Genomic DNA, 15,980 nt, shown 5'->3' with positions numbered 1-15,980 from the left:
CCTTGAGGATCATCTTCTGAAGTTTCCTTTATTTTCTTTGGGGGTAAGCAGCCAAATCTTAGAAGTAAGTGGGTGCTGGAGCAGCCAGAGAAAAGGCCACTGCAGAACTCAGGCTCAGCTGCTCTGGGCCACCCCAAGGATCACAGGGGATCAATCCACTCCAGACCACAGTGCTAGGCTCAAAAGATCAGTTTGTTTCTATGTGGGGAAACAGGCTTGAGAGTGGGTGGCCTTCAGGCCACAAATGCCCTGGCACCCATCTGCCAGTCCCTTCCACTCTCTCCCCCAGGAGGGACATATCCCTTGTTCCATTTCCATCCCTTGTTCCATTTCACCTGGTGACTTTTATCTGGCTCCTCCTCCTACCTCCTAAGGCAACCTTCCCCACCCCTACCTCCACCCCTGCAAATGTCACTTCCTCAGTGGGGCCTTCTTTGACCACCCACTTGGAAAAATTGCCAGGCTCTGGACACTACCATGTTTTAGTCCTTCCTGCAAAGTCCACAGTGGGGAGTGGCAAATTAGAAAAGAAAATGGATTCAACTCATCAGGCATCATCAGGAAATGAAATTAAGCCAGATGAAACATGGTTGAAGAATTAGGTAATGCCCAGTTGGGGGTGTGGGAGCACCTGGTCCCTCCTGCCCAGATGCTCAAGGGCAGGAGCTACAGTGCAAGGACTAGAGCAGGGAGCCGGGGTGGGAGCACAACTGGACCCTCCTGGAAGCTTTGATGGGCCTGCCTTCAGTTGGGTTGTTGTCAAGCGGTTTGCACTTGGCCATGGTGACAGCTTTCACCAAAGCTTGGGGGGGTGGGGGCGGGAAGAAGACCTCAGACAGGACCAGGGCAGGTCTGTATATGAGACAGCCAGCCCTGCACCAGAGATGGACAGAAGCACTCAGTCAGGTGGGCGGCGCCAGGGAGCTGTAAGCTGAGAACCCCGGGTGGGTGCCTGGCAGGGAAGGAGCTAAGGCGCCTGGCCAAGCAAGCGACCTCTGGTCAAGGGGGGAGGGGCACCTCAGGGGAGCCCGAGAGCCAATTCAGGGAGGGTGATCCAACAGCGGCGTCTGCCAGGCCAGCAGCTTCCTCTCCAGCCTGTGTCTTGCGCTCCCAGCGCTAGGCGGAGTCCTTGGCCAGCTGAGGACATCCGCGGGGCCTCGGTTTCCCAGGCATGATAAAGAGAGCACCCCTCATTGGGGAAAGTACCCCTTGCTCTGCGTCAGATCCCCTAGTCCAACGGAGGCAAGTCCCCCGGGGATGTACCGCTGTACTTGGGGGGGGGGGAGGGCCTTGGCCTAGGACTAGGGTCACTACTGGGATCCTATGGCCCCGCCCCTCACCGGTCCGGTCTCCCAGCCCCCCCATCGGGATGGCTCCTGAGCAGGAACGGTGGGGGCGCCCAAAGCAGAGGGCAAGACTGAATACTGAAGGTTCTGGAAAAACAAAAGGAGGACCAATGAAGTGTGAGGGAGGGAGGTTATAAGGAAATCGCGAGGCAAAAGACAGGTCCACCGGACAGAACAGCAGAGATGCCTGGGCCTGGCAACAGGGTGACAGCTGCAATTAATGGATGTATGGGGAAAGGAGGTGCCAGAGAAGGGAGGCAGGAGAGGTCAGCATGGCACTCTCCTGGGGGGTGCCAGTCCTAGCAGAGCAATGAGAGTGTGCAGAGGAGTGCCCACCCACTTTCCTGGGCTGGCTGAGTTTGGAGTTATTTGGAGGAGGCTCAGAGCCCTGATCCTCCTCCCCACCCTTCCAGTCGAAAACCTTCTAGAAAAATTGTCTGGCATTGAGAATCCAACCCTTTCGTGCTCCAAAGATCTCAGTGCACGGCACCCACCAACTCCTGGTGCCAGTGCTTAACCGCCACACCCCTCAGTCCACAAGACCTGAGTCCCAGCTCCCCTCTCCTGCTTAGCCTTCACGGTGGTTCCTTGAAAGCCCTGTGTGCCACCTGGGGCCAGCCTGCTCAGGAGTCTGTGGGCCCACAGACTGTCAACCTGTCTCAGTGAGCCTGATTTGTGGTGGAGCTCAGGTAGCGTGTATGGGTGACATGGGGGTCTTGCCAGTGTTGGACACAAGGAGTGATCACATGGAATGGCCTCCTGCTCGCCTGCAGGGCTCCCTTCCAGGATCCAGCAACATAGTGGCCTACCTCAGCCCACACAGGGCAGGAACCCAGAACACAGGCTCTGTGAGGCTGCAGTGTAGAGCTGCCAGGTTTTAGCTGCCAGACCATGAAAACATGTGGACTTTGCTTGAGGCAAGTAACCTGATAAAGAAAGGGTGTGCAGGGCCCTGGAGGCTAAGACTCCAGAAGACTTCCCCACCTGTCACCGCCTAAGACCAATAGAAACAGGATTAGAGACCTCCTTGGTGGCATAAGGGGTTAAGCACCGCAATGAAGCAATCTGCAGCCTCAGCAGCACAAGTTCGATCCCCTGCTGGCCAGGGAGCAACCCACATGGCGAAGTCTCCCCTACTGCTCCCCAGCAGTGTATTTTGTCAGTCTGCCTGTTCTGGTGCCTGCTCTGTCTCTGGTGGATCCTCTCACCGCCCGCATCTCTGGCTTGTACCCCAGCTCTTGTATACATAAATAAATAAATCTTTAAAAAAAGAAAAAAAGAGGAATTGAACCTTTAAGGTGCACTTAAATCACACAGCTGGAAATATGGAAGTGGGGGGCGGTCAGTTAACACCCTAAAGAAACCACCTCGTAACATTTATTTCATTTCCAGCTGACTTTTTATAGTGAGTTGAACAGAGACGGTTCAGCAGTAAGCGGGCCTTGCCAGGAGCTTGTGATGTCCAGCAACCCCGCTCCCACCCAGCTCCTGATCGCTCTCCTGGACACCTGGCCTCAAGCGTGTCCCAGTGTGTGGAGTCTGGTCTTTTAATGACTCCCCACGATCCTCTGATGTGTCCTTGTCCTAGACAATGAACTCAGAGTAGACGCGCCATGAACAATAAGTGCGTGCACATTTCCTACTATACCCTGCATGGTGTCTTACCTGTCTCCTCCCCTCCTCCTTAGCCCCTATCAGGACCACCTAGAAGCAGGAGCCTCCTGCAAGCCTCTTGGTTCCCACAAGCCTGATGTTGGATCAAGAGACCACTTAAGGGCCTCCATGGTGGCATAGGGGTTTAAGCCTCAGCGCTATCACTGCTATAAGGTGATATGAGTTCGATTCCCACCCAGGGAGCTAACCCACATATGGCGCAGCAGACCTTTCCTTTTTGTCACGCCCGCTGTGCTCTTTAGCATTGTATTTCAGTTGATCCACCTGTTCTGCTCCCTACTCTGTCTCTGGTAAATCCTCTCACCCCTACCCTCACCCTTCTGGCCTATTCCCCAGTTCTTCTATGCATAAATCAATCTAAAAAAATCATCTCACCCCCACCCTCACCCTTCTGGTCTATGCCCCAGTTCTTCTATGCATAAATCAATCTAAAAAAAAAATAATAATAAACTGCATTTGTTAAAAAAAAAAAAAAAGAGAGACCACTTAAACCAGTTGGTTTTGGACTATTCAGTTGTATCCAAGAGTACTGAATCACCTCCTCCCCACATCCTATTGGAGAGGGTAATCAAAAGAATGTGACTGCCTTTTGACTTGGGAGATGAATCAGGGCAATCAGAGGTTCCTCACACACCCCACCCCCAGTGTGTGTTTCGCTTGCCTTACCCACACCCAGAAGCTGCCTAAGGATATATCCTTGAGAAAAATGTGTTACTAAGACCATCTGGGTGGTGGTCATGATTAAACTCAGTTAAAATATCTATATAAACTTTTAAGATGGAGGGCAGGCAAATGTGAGAAACTCCGTTGTCTTGCAGTCACCTAAGACAAAGTTTCCCTTGATCATAAAATTGACAGCTACCAATATGGAATGGACTGCCTTTTTCTTTGGTCTCTCCTTGCCCTTCATGTATGGGGGTTAGTTTCAGATTACAACTGGGCTTCCATCCAGCATATGACCCCATGCCTGCCCCAGAGTTCCCAATGGCAGGGATGGTCACCACAATGCAGGTCAGAAACTTGGGGGTCATCTGCGACAGTCCATGCGCTGATCTCAGCAGTTCCTATAGATTGTATTTGCTAATAATGTAATATTAGGTAATGTTTCTCTTATGCCAGAAACCTTTCTGACTATTATCATTATATATATATAATATATATATATATATATGCATTGTGTGTGTGTGAACTCATCCAAACCCTTGAGGTAATGCTTTTATTTTTGTTTGTTTGTTTTTTTGAGGTGATACTGTTAGAGGTGTGCTGGGCTTGGCAATATCAGCCAATGAGTGATATGCTCTGGACTTTACACCCCCTCCTTCCTCCGCCCCCCCCCCCCCATTTCTATGACTACAGCATCTGACTACAACTCTGCATGCAATGAATCAGATTTTCTGAACTGGGGTGGGGGGATGCTGGGAAGGAGGAAGGAGCAAGGCAGTCAGTGTTTGGGGAATGGGGAAACACATGAGCAGGCTGCTCCTAGGCTTTGGTCTTTGAGCTTTAGCACTTTTGCAGGCAGGCTCTTCAGAGACAATGGCAACCTTAGCACTTATGTCTCTATAATCACCTTAAACGTAAATGGCTTGACTTGACCAGTTAAAATGCATAGAGTGGCTGAATGTGTTTCAAAACAGGAAATCCGTATTACCAACAAAGACCAGCATAGTCTTAGAGTTAAAGGCGCGAAGACAATCCTACAAGCAAATGGTAACCCAAATAAGGTCAGGAATAGCTATACTTATATCAGATAAAATAAACTTCCAATTTAAAAAGGTAATAATATGGGCCTCCCCGGTGGCGCAGCGGTTGAGCGCTGGGTTGCAAAGCTGCCGGCGACCTCTGCGGTGCCGGTTCGATCCCCGGCTGCTCCCCGGCCACCAGAGGAGGGTCCCACATGGCGCGCAGACCTCTCCTGCCGCCCGCTGCTCCCCTCAGCAGTGTACTTTGGTCCTTCTGCCGCTCTGCTCCCTGCTCTGGCTCTTGTGAATTCTCTCACCCTCCCGCGCTTCTGACTGTACCCAGTGCATGTATAAACAAAGAAACAAACAAACAAATAAATAAATAAAACATGCCTCTATAAAAAAAAACAATTAAAAAAAGGTAATAATAAAAAGGTAATAAGAGATAGAAACAGGGCCTCCCCGGTGGTGCAGCGGTTGAACGCTGGGTTGCGAAGCTGCCCGCAGCCTCTGCAGCGCCGGTTCGATCCCCGGCTGTTACCCGGCCACCAGAGGAGGGTCCCACATGGTGCGCAGACCTCTCCTGCCGCCCGCTGCTACCCTCAGCAGTGTCCTTCGGTCCTTCTGCCTGCTCTGCTCCCTGCTCTGGCTCTGGTGAATTCTGTCACCCTCCCCCACTTCTGACTGTACCCAGTGCTTGTATGAATAAATAAATAAATAAATCTTTAAAAAAAAAAAAGAGATAGAAACAGACATATTAGGTACCTAATACAACAAGAAATAACACTCATAAATATATATTCACCAAATGATCATGCACCAAGTTACATAAGACAAGTACCAAAAGAGCTAAAGCAAGATATTGACAACAACACAATAATACTAGGAAATTTAAATACGTCACTTACAACTATGGACTGACCAAAAAGAGAATAAATAAGGAAACAGTAACCTTAAATGAGCTAGACCAAATCATTTAACAGGCATCTACAGGACACATCACTCAAAAACCACTGCATATATGTTTTTCTCAAGTATCCATGGAATATTTTCAAGAATAAACCATATGTTGTGACAGTCGATAAAAAAACAAAAATAAAAACTATACCAAGCACTTTTTAAAAAAGATTTATTTATTTTTCATACAAGAACTGGGGTACAGGCCAGAAGTGTTGGGGAGACTCAGAGGATTCACTAGAGACAGGGTGGGGAGCAAAATAGGCAGATTGACTGAAATACACTGCTGAGGGGAGCAGCCGGTGAGACAGGAGAGATCTGCTACGCCACATGGGTTAGCTCCCTGGCTGGCTGGGGGATTGAACTCTGTGCTGCAGTGGCTGTGGATAGCTTCATAGTACTGCGACTTAACCCCTTGTGCCACCAGGGAGGCCCCCAAATACTCTTTCTGGTCATAATGCCATAAAGCTAGAAATCAATTATTAAAAAAATACAGGGAAAACTATAAATACATGGAGACTAAACAATATGATGCTTAATACCTATTGAATAAAAGAGAAAATCAAAACAGAAGTCAAAAAAATCTTAAAAATCATATGGCATTTTCAATAAATACAGAGAAAGCATTTTGTAAGATCCAGCACACATATGTGATAAAAAAAAAAAAACTAAACAAGATGGAAATAACGGATACCTACCTTAATACAATAAAGGCCATAGGTTATAAACCAGCAACTAATATACCACTTAATAGTGAAAAACTGAAAGCTTTCTCCACTGTCACCATTTCTGTTTAACTTAGTATTAGAGGTTTTGGCCAGAGCTATCAGAAATAAAGGGAATCCAAGTTTCAAAAGAATAAATGAAATTATCACTATTCACAGATGATATGGTATCTCTCTCTCTCTCTCTCTCTCTCTCTCTCTCTCTCACACACACACACATACACACACACACACACACACACACACACACACACTAAAACACTAAAGACTCCACCAAAAAGCTACTAAAAACAATAGATGGGGCCTCCCTGGTGGCTCAGGGGTTAAGACACAACCTATGAAGCTATCTGCAACCACTGCAGCATGAGTTCAATTCCCCGGCCACGGAGATACCCACGGAGAGGCGCAGCAGACCTCTCCTGACTTGCCCACTGCTCCCCTCAGCAGGGCTTTTGGTCAGTCTGCCTGTTCTGCTCCTCGCTCTGTCTCTGGTGAATCCTCTCACCCCCCACACCTCTGGCCTGTACCACCGTTCTTGTATGATTAAATAAATAAACCTTTAATTTAAAAAAAGAAACAATAGATGAATACAGCAAAGTGTTGCTGCTTACAAAATCAACAAACAAAAATCTAGCATTTTTATATATAAATAATGAATGAGAAGAAAAACAAATCAAGAGAATAACTCCACTTACAGTTGCCTGAAAAAAGTATCAAATACTTCAGAATTAACCTAAGGAGCTACCGAACTTTATACAACAAGAACTACAAACATTATTAAAGGACTTAGATAATAACATAAGGAGATGGAAGCACTTCCCATGCTTACAGATGGGGAGAAACAAAATAATCAAAATGACTATCCTGCCTAAAGTGATATATAAAATTAATGTAATCCACATCAAAATATCATCAATATTCTTCAAAGAAATTCAACAAAAAATATTGAAATTTATATGGAACCACAAAAGCGTCAAGCAGAAAAATCAACCCTGAGAAAAAAGGAGAAACAGAAGTATCACATTACCCGACTTAAACTTTGCTATACTGCAACGATCTTAAAAATAAAATGGCATCAGCACAAAAAAGTAGATACAATGGAACCATAGAACAGAATTGAAAACCCAGAAATAAAGCCATATACATATCCAAACCTAATCTATGACAAAACAATCCCAACCATACAATGGGGAAAGGAGAGTCTCTTTAACAAATGATTCTGGGAAAATTGGAAGGCCACACATAAGAGAATAGAGTTGCTAACTCCATACTAAAAATAAATTCCAAATGGATTAAAGATTTAGATATAAAACCTGCAACAATAAGATATATAGAAGAAAACATTGGTAATATGTTTCATGACATGAACAATAAAGATGTTTTTTAAGACTCAACCCCTATGGCAAGGGAAATAAAAGCAAAAAGAAACAACTGAGATTATCTCAAGTTAAAAGCTCTTACCAAGCAAAAGGTATATAATATTAAAAATACTGAATAATAGAACATATTCACATAACATATAACTGACAAGGGGTTACTATCCAAGATACATAAAAAATTTATACAGCTCAATAATAGAAAAACAACCCAATTAATAAAATAGGCAGCAGAAATGGACACTTCACCAGAGGATATTCAACAGGCCAGCAGATACATGAAAAATGTTCATCATTGTTTCCAACAAGAGAGATGCAGGTTAAAACCACAATGAAGGGCCTCCAGGTGGCGCAGCGGGTTGAGCGCTGCACTGTGAGGCTGTCCGCAGCCTCTACAGCGCAGGTTCAATTCCCGGCCAGCCAGGGAGAAACCCACATGGCGTGGCAGACCTCTCCTGACTCGCCCGCTGCTCCCCTCAGCAGTGTATTTCAGTCTGCTTGTTCTGTTCCCCGCTCTGTCTCAGGTGGATCCTCTCATCCTCCCGCACCTCTGACCTGTACCCCAGTTCTTGTATAAATAAATAAATCTTTTAAGAAAAAGCCCACAATGAAACACTATCTCATACCCACGAGAATGTCATACTAAAAAGACCCCTATCAATAGTGCAGGAGAGGATGTGGAGAAAGTGAAATCCTATTACACCATTGGTGGAAATGTAAACTAGTGCAGCAATTGCGGAAAGTAATTTGGATCTATCTTAAAAAACTAAATAAGGAAATACTGCATGGCCCAGAAATCCCACTGTTGGGCTCTATCCAAACATTGTGTTGATGAAACCATCAACACAAAAACAACTATATGCTCTACAATCTTTATTGTTGCACTATTTACAATTTACATTTAGGATGAAAGCATTCTAAATACCCACCAATAGAAAACTGGATCAAAAAGATGTAGTACATCCACTCTATGGAATGCTATTTAGCCAAAGTAATGATGAAATGCAGTCATTTACAGCAAAATGGAGGGAGTTCAAGGGAATTATGTGTAATAAAACTAGTCGATGACAAAAACAAATACTGGACATTTACATAGTGGATGATTTGACAAATTAAAATACAAAAACTAGCAGACCTTAATAAATGCAATGAGGGCTCTGAGGTTAGGAGGGAAAGGGGAGGAAGAAAGGGATAAGGGAGAGTAGTGTGAAAAAAATAAATAAAAATGGGGATCTCCTTGGTGGGCAGCGGTTAAAATCTCAGCACTAGCAAGCTAGTGCCAGCCACTGTGGCATGAGTTCAATCCCCTATGGGACAGCAGACCTCTCCTGTCTTGCCTGTTGCTCCCCTCAGCAGTATATTTCAATAGATCCACCTGTTTTGCTCCCCACTCTGTCTCTGGCGAAACCTCTCAATACCCCCCTCCCCCGCACAACTTTGGCCTACACCCCAGTTCATGTATGCATAAATAAATAAAATAAATCTTAAAAAAATATTTAATTAATTAAAAGGATATAAAAGAGGTGGTTGAAAATCCTGGAAAAATGGAAATTAAAAATAAAAATACCATATGATTCAACAAATTAAACTATTGGGTATTTACCTGAAAAAAATAAATAAAATACTAATTCAAAAGGATACATGCACCTTTATGTTCATTGCAGCATTATTTACAGTAACCAAGATATGGAAACAACCACATCCGTGGATGAATGTGAACCCAAGCAAAGGCTCACTGCTTAAAGCACAGAAAGACCAATCACTATGGTACCATCTTTTGAGGAAAGAGTTTATTTCAAGATCAGACATTAAAGGAGATAGGAAGCAAGACTCAAATCTCTCTCCCTGACGTGAGAGTCTATTACAGAAACAGAGAAAGGAAGTGGCGAAAGTTAGAAATGTTAAGGTATGAGCTTGGCAAAGTCTGGTTGGCATTACAAATCAGCTTTCATATGTACAGAGTTTCCAGATTCTTGTAGTCTTTGTTGATAGACACTCTTGCTTCTAAATATAGTTTGAGCAGCTGCTGACAGACCCCCCCCCCGAACCCCGCCACTTTTGAAGGTAGTGTGGGCTGCCCCTTTTGTTTGTTTTCTTAGTTCTATGTTAGTGGTCTCTCAGTTCTGGCTTGCTTAGAATTTGCCTAAGGTCAATTGTTTATGCTCATGTTTGGATTATATGACTCACAAATGAGTATCACACTCTGTTGCATCTATAAAAGTTCAAAAGGTAATTAAACATGTATAATTATTCTGAGGGGTCAGCCATGGTTTTGAATAGATAAGGAAAATATAGTATATAGTCATGCATTGCTTGACATGTTTGGGTAAACAATGTACTGCATATACAAGGTTGTCCCATTAGACTATATCATATAGCCTATGTGTGTTATTAGCTTTACCATCTAGGTTTGTGTAAGCACACTGTATGATGTTCACACAATGATGAAATCACCTAACAATACATTCTCAGATTGTGTCCTCATCATTTAATGACATACACCTGTATATATGTAATGGAATACTACTCAGTTGTGAAAAAGAACGAAATTTTGCCATTTGTGGCATGGATGAATCTTGAGTGTATTATGGTAAGTGAAATAAAAAGAACCAAATACCTTAAGATTTCACTTACAACTATGTGAAATCTAAAAAAATGAAACAAATTAAACAACAAAAACCTAGAGAGAGAAAATAGATAGGTGATTACCAAAGGGGTGGAGGGTTAGAAGGTGGAGTAAATTGGTAAAGGGAATCAAGAGGTACATTGCGTACAAACTTCCAGTTACAAAATAAATAAATCAAGAACATGTAATGTACATCATGGAGACTATATTCAATTTGAAAGTCACCAAGAGAAGATTAGACTTAGTGTGATGATCATTTTGCAATGTATATAAATGCCAAATTAATATGTTATGTACCAAAATCTAATGTTGTATATCAATTGTACTTCATAAAAAATTTCAAGACTGGGCCTCCCCGGTGGCGCAGCGGTTGAGCGCTGGATTCCGAGGCTGCCCGCAGCCTCTGCAGTGCCTGTTCGATCCCCAGCCACCAGGTGAGGGTCCCACATGGCGCGCAGACCTCTCCTGCTGCCCGCTGCTCCCCTCAGCAGTATGTTTCATTCAGTCTGCCTGCTCTGCTCTGCTCTCCGCTGCTCTGACTCTGGTGAATTCTCTCACCCTCCCGCACTTCTGACTGTGCTCAGTACTTGTATAGATAAATAAATAAATCTTTAAAAAATATATAGTTAACATTTAAAAAAACAATTTCAAGACTATTAATATTAAAATGAAATATAAAAATACACATAAATTTGTGACATAGAAATACCTGAGATTCATTAGCTCAGTAAGTTATAAACTATAGAGGCAGAATAAATAAATACCAGAAATACAAAGAAATAGTGAATATTCAACCACTAATTTGAAGGGTCTATAAATCCTGTAACGAGGATGAGAGACCCTGTGACAGTTATGAATACTGTTAAATCTGCTGACTTTGCTGCCTACGTTCATAATTGAAGGAAATACCAAGTTTCAGTTAGAGATTAGTGAAAATGAAGGATTCTATTTTCTCATCTCAGGTCCTGCCCCACGCCCCCACTCCTGGATCCCTGAAGTGCAGGCTGAGAAATCCCCATGAAAACGGATGGAAGACCCGGCTACCTCCTACAATTGTTTCAGGAAATCTCCAGGAAAGCCAAGTGGGTTTAGGGCTGCCGCAAGTAATCCCCACAATAGGGCATTTTCACTGTGTGGGAAGCAAGGTCAAAGGAGAGGGCCACAGGCTGGGTCTGCAGGGAAAGCAAACCACTTTGCCTGTTTAGCCCCATTCTTCTTCTGGGTGGGGCTCAAGTTGCTGTCCCCAGACACAAAAAGTTGAACTCTCAGGAGAGGGACTAGACCGTCCACCGTTCCCCTCGCCCCACATGACAGGTACAGCAGTGCCTGGAGGGAGTTTGAGTTGCAGACAGGCCCTGAGGAATAAATTACTGCAGGAACACAAAGAACAGCCAGGCAACAGCTGCCCCGACTTTTAAGGATAAAGTTGGGAGTGCGAGGTTGAAGTTAGGGAAAGGTTAAAGGTCTCCCAGCCCTGGACTGCAGGGCCTGAGGGAAGGGGTGGGGAGGATATTGGAGGGATGAGTCTGGCTATGGTAGAAAGGAGGAAAGCTCTATCTCCAGCTCTATCTCCACCCCAGCTTTCCTTCGAAATGTCCCTTTTCTCCCTAGTGTACAATCCTTTCAAGACAGACCTGGCGCTGACCCAGTGTCAGCCAAATGATGGGTATGTGCCCCTGATGTGGTCCAGAAGACCCCCTAACTGGGATTCTGATGGGGTAGTGGGGAGGGGGTACAGAAAGCAGACTGGCTGTAGGGATCTCCAGGGAAAGACTGCCCTCAATCTCCACTGCCTGGACACTAGGGATGCCAACCCCAGCCACCCTGCCTCCTCTCCTGGCCCTCTCACTCTCCATCACTCCAGGCTTTCCCACATCCCTAAGCCAATCACCACCCTACTCTCCCATGCTCAGGCTTCAGGAAAGAGTTGCAGCAGCTCCCCCCTTCATCCCTGTGCCTCCTATTGTTAGGGGGAAAGGAAGTCCCGAGCTAACTCCATACAGGCTTTGTGGACTCCACCCCCACTCCTTCAAGACACTGGAAACTACAAATCCCATGATCACCAAAGGGAAGGTTGTGAGGACCTGAGGACAGAGTTAAGCAACTATGTTCTCTGTTTGAGTATTTAACCGACAATGTGGCCGGGGGTCGCTCTCTTGGCCACATGGTGTGCTTGGTTTTTTGCCAGCTTGGCAGGTCATTGGGATTCAGGTCAGCGGAATGGGTAGGACGCATTTATGAACTTATTTCCCTCTTTTTTTTTTTTTAAGATTTATTTATTTATGCTTGACAGAACTGGGGTACGGGCCAGAGGTCTTGGGGGGGGGCGGGTGAGAGGATTCACCAGAGACGCTGTGGGGAGCAGAACAGGCAGACTGACTGAAATACACTGCTGAGGGGAGCAGTGGGTGAGTCAGGAGAGGTCTGCTGCGCCATGTGGGTTGCTCCCTGGCTGGCCGGGATCGAACTTGTGCTGCAGAGGCTGTGGATAGCTTCATAGATTGTGTCTAACCCCTTGTGCCACCAGGGAGACCCTTATCTCCCTCTTTTTCTCCCCGAGTTTTTCATTTCCTCATTTCCCCTTCCCTTGTAAATAAACCTTTTATCAACCTTTTCTGTGTGTCTGCAGTTTAGCATTAATAAGTCCCCTTTAAGCATGCAGGTGAGGACCCATGGTCAGGTAACTGGTTTTATATCAGGGTTGCTCTGTAACACTATAACAGTGTAATCTAAAAAAGGGAGGTTCCATGTTCCCTGCCCCACCTATTGAAGGGTGGAGCTGAGCAGAGAGGGGAAGCTAAGGACTTGCAGAGAAGACTTGGAGGAGGTATGTGGAGCAGAAACATGTGAATAAGTCCACATGCTTCTTGGCCTTGCACCAGGCACTTGGGGGACATAGGACACTTGGAAGAGATGTGAGAGACCCATGGGGAGGCAGCCTTTACCTAGACATGTACTTTGATTTTGCTTCTTTCCTTCCAGACTTACCTGGCTCCTCCTGCCCCTTTCCTGTGGCTCCCCACCAGTAGGTGCCTTAGATTTGTGGCAAGCTTTTGGGCTTTAGTGGCCCCACTTTGGGCCAAGCCTGTTTCAGTGGGCATTGTTTTTTTTTTTTAATTTATTTATTTATGCATACAAGAACTGGCGTACAGGCCAGAGGTGCGGGGCAGGGGGCTGAAAGGATTCACCAGAGACAGAGTGGGGAACAGAACAGGCAGACTGACTGAAATACACTGCTGAGGGGAGCAGCGGGCTAGTCAGGAGAGGTCTACTACACCATGTGAGTTGCTCCCTGGCCGGCCAGGGGATTGAACTCTCAAACTTGTGCTGCAGAGGCTGCAGATAGTTTCATAGTACTGTGCTTATCCCCTTGTGCCACCAGGGAGGTCCTTGGTGGGCATTTATGCACGAGGAGATGGGTAACTTTGGGTGTTTCATTGGGGAACTATTATCCTTTTTTCTGTGTGCTATGCACTCTAATGCTATTAAAGTTCTTTTCTAATAAAGGTCTTTTTTTTTTAATATTTATTTTGTAGAAGAACAAGGTTGTAGGCCAGAGGTGCAGGGGGTGAGAGAATTTACCAGAGACAGAGTGGGGAGCAGAACAAGCGGATTGAATGAAATACACTGCTGAGGGGAGCAGCAGCGGGCAAGACAGAAGAGGTCTGCTGCACCATGTGGGTCACTTCCCTGACCGGGGATTGAACTCATGCTGCAGTGGCTGGCCACCACCCGATAGGGCTGTGTCCTTAACTCCTACACCACCAGGGAGGCCCCCTTCTACTAAAAGTCTTAGAGTACACACTAAGAATATGCATTGTCTTTATGTGGCAGATGGCAGAACCCATTTGGGGGTCCTGGGTTGCAACTCACTCTGCCCACTAACACTTCTGCCCTTAAGTCAAAGTATGGAGGGGAAAGGGACTCAGATGAGCTTCCCAGACTTTAGTCACTCAAAGGCCAAATCCCTCATTTTGAAAGGGGGCCCCACAGCACGACTGTGGGACAAGACTGGCTGTGGCCCAGAGCCACTGGCTGTGGCTGGTGTTTCCCACACCACTGGCTATGGTGCTGAGTTTCCCCGCCTGCCCACCCACCAGAAGCTGCCGCCTGTGATCAGCAGCCCCCATACTGCCCCCCACCCCAGGCACAAGCCAGGTTGGAACATGAAGCATGAAGGGGAGTTTCCCGTTGGCTGCCCAGAGCGCTAACTCTGCCATTTTGCAGCCTCCAGGATGGCTACACAGCAGCCCTCCCTCACCCCCAATATTTTGGCCTTTTTATACTTGGCACCTAGATGGCAGAATGGGCCAATGAGATGAAAACAAAATGTACCAATAGTGTTCATCAGTTCATCATTTGGTGCCAAACTGGCTGATAGGTCCTAAAATGGGCCAATCAGTCAGTTAGAATTGAAAACAGGCAGGTATCAACTAGGGTGGGGAAACCAGAAAGAGGATACAGAGCAGGGTAGGAGCCAGTTTGGGACTCCCACTCTGTTCTTCCTGCACCTGTCTCTGGGCCTGTTGCTGACACCACCTGAAAAGAGCACAAAAGTCTCCAGGCCTGGTGTCTGAAAGAGCTGTTTGTTATTGGTGTGGGCCAACAACTCACAAAGAGCTGCAATGCTGGTATTGCTAACACTGCCTCTTGTGATCGGGTGACCAGCACTACGTCAATGCTGCCCAATACTGCTGGTGGCCGGCACTCTGTGTCCAGGTTACTTTTGAGAGCTGTTAACGTGGTGTATCTAATCGTCCAGCACCTCCTCCTAGTGCTGCTGCCTCCGTTGCTGTCTGGTCCAACACCCAGTGCTGTCCATCTTGACCTTCTGTGGTGTCAGCTCAGCAATCCCACCTGTGAGCACCTCCAGCTGCGGTGAGTTGCATCCTGGCCCAATGCTTGCCGGTGTGCCATGAGCTCCAGGTCCTCACTGCCTGGACGGTTCCATCTTGAAAGAGTGACCTTTTGTTTGGGATTTCTGGGCACTGTGGACACAATCTGGGGTGAGACAGCCCACCTCTTGTGGCCTTAGAAACTCTTTGTTTCCGCTGTTTGTTAAATAAACACCACTGTTTTCCCTGAGCCTGAGTGGTCTTGCAATTGTGTGCATGGTTGAGAACCCACAAACTGACTTGTCCTCTACCTGCCCACTGTACTATTGACCTGCTATAGCATCCCTACAGCTCTGTCTCAATTTCACTAGTTTAATAATTTTCATGAAACCAACTCACTTTGAAACATGTATTAAATATATTTAGGAAAAACATTAAACCCTTTGTATCACAATTCAAATGCAATACCATTATCACATTGAAGAGGCCTGTGAAAACACAGGAACACAAGACAAGACAGTTTTCTCCCGAAGGCTGTGACAACACCTTGTCAGTAAGTTCACTAGAGAACAGTATCCCCAGTCAATGTTGGAATCAGGTCTGCAGGAAAACTGAGGCCAGTCACTGAGTCGAGCTCCAGGATCAAGTCCAGCTGATCTGATCTTCTCCTTATAAGCACCTTGGCAGGACAAATAGCCAAGCCCACAGGGTCAGGCTTTCACCCTGCCTCAGGTGCAGCCCTGGCTGGAAGAGGAAGAC

Source organism: Talpa europaea (assembly GCF_964194135.1).
Source record: "Talpa europaea genome assembly, chromosome: 9".
Classification (NCBI taxonomy): Eukaryota; Metazoa; Chordata; class Mammalia; order Eulipotyphla; family Talpidae; genus Talpa; species Talpa europaea.
This window is presented reverse-complemented; position numbering follows the sequence as displayed.